The sequence below is a fragment of the Muntiacus reevesi genome, chromosome 6, assembly GCF_963930625.1.
Source record: "Muntiacus reevesi chromosome 6, mMunRee1.1, whole genome shotgun sequence".
NCBI lineage: Eukaryota > Metazoa > Chordata > Mammalia > Artiodactyla > Cervidae > Muntiacus > Muntiacus reevesi.
In genome coordinates, this window is record NC_089254.1 from 101,560,057 (window position 1) to 101,561,969 (window position 1,913).

The 1,913-nt window shown below is 42.6% G+C and overlaps 1 pseudogene; it reads left to right on the top strand.

Moving 5' to 3' along the window:
* Positions 1–522: 522 nt before the first annotated feature.
* Positions 523–1,455, top strand: LOC136171125 (olfactory receptor 2A2-like; annotated as a pseudogene).
* Positions 1,456–1,913: the final 458 nt, after the last annotated feature.

A 1,913-nucleotide genomic window follows, 5' to 3' on the forward strand; every position in this document is an offset into this window, starting at 1 on the left:
AATGAGTATGATATGTGATATTGGATTTGAACCTTGGACTAAGAGGCAGAAAATGCTGTATTTAGTGTAGTGACTCATGTTAAAGTTACGTTTCCAAATTTTTGGTAATCATACTGAAAACAGACTAGTGACTGCATGTTATGGAGAAAAAATTCAAAAGTTTGGGAATAAATTGTCAATATGTGATTATGGTAGCATTTTAGTCATATGTGGTCTAAAAAGAATTAATATTATAAAGACAAAAGATGTCATAAAGCAAACATGAAGAATTGGTGAAATGTATACATGAGTATTGTTTATAATCCCTGATACTTGTCTAAAAATTTGAATTACTTCACATTAAATAGTAAAAAAAAAAATAAATAAAATAAGGCAAGGGAACATTGGAGGAAAAAAACTCAGTGATGTAGGGACAACATGAGCTTCCTCTGAATTTGCTTCACATAAATAACTCCTGTCTTCATTGCTATCCAGCCCTGACCATCCCATCACACATCAGCCCTTTACAGACTGTCACTGGCAATGGAGGGCAACCGATCAGAGATCTCAGAATTCATCCTGGTAGGATTCCAGCTCACTGAAGACATGGAATTGCTTGTCTTTGGAATCTTCTCCCTGTTATAAACATTCAACCTGCTGGCAAATGGCATGATATTGGGACTCATTGTCTTTGATCCCAGGCTGCACTCCCCCGTGTACTTATTCCTTTCCCACCTGACCCTCAATGACATGTTCTGTGCTTCTAGCAATTTGCCCAATCTGCTGGCAAATCTAGCAAAACACAAGAAAACCATCTCCTTTGTCCCATGCAATTTGCAGATGCTTCTCATGTTGAGTTTTGGTTCAGTAGAGTGTCTGATTTTGTTGGCGATGTCCTATGACAGGTATGTGGTGATCTGCCATCCCCTCCAGTACACGGTTATCATGAACTGGAGAGTGTGCTCCATCCTCGCCATCACTTGCTGGGCATATGGATTTGCCCTGGCCCTGGTCCAAGTATTTCTCTTGTTAAGATTACCCTTCTGTGGGCCCCAGAAGGTGAACCACTTCCTCTGTGACATTCGCTCTGTCCTCAAATTGGCCTGTGGTGACATCTGGATCAATGAAATGTTCCTCTTTGCTGATGGTGTTCTTATCTTAGTTGGGCCTCTTGCCCTGATGTTGGTCTCCTATGTGCGCATCCTCTGGGCCATCCTGAAGATCCAGTCAAAGGAGGGCCGCAAGAAAGCCTCCTCCACCTGCTCCTCCCACCTCTGTGTGGTTGGGTTCTACTTTGGCATAGCCATGGTCGTTTACATGGTCCCTGACAACAGTCAACGAGAAGAACACCTGAAGATCCTTTTCCTGTTTTACACTCTATTCAACCCATTGCTGAACCCTCTTGTCTACAGTGTAAGGAATGCTCAGGTGAAGGCTGCCTTCCACAGAGTATTGCAGAAAAAGAGGACAGTGTGAGGCAGGGTCCAGTTTTGGTTCAGAGCATTCATTCCCCTTCAGAGATGTGATTGCTGGTGCAAGAAAACTCAGAATTCCCCAGAAAGGCATGATTTAATGAAGAACATTAGCATCAGCATGATGGAAGATTAGGAATCCCTAAGCCTCCATTCCTCCATGGAGACAAGAACATACAGACCTAATTTCCTTTGTGAAAACACCAGAAGTTGGATGATAGAGTGCTGCACCCCAGTAAAGCACAATGCCAAGAAGAAATACAGTAAGCATTCAGGCAAGTTTATGCTATTTTACCCTCCATACCTGCTTCCCTTTCCTGGCAATGTGTCAGTATCAGGAGAACATCTCCAACTCCCAACACTCCCTCAAGGGAAAAAATAAGAATGGATCTTGCAGACTACTCTTGGATTTTCAAGGAATGGCTTGAGGATTTGTTAGTTGTCTTGCCTGACTCAGAGCAC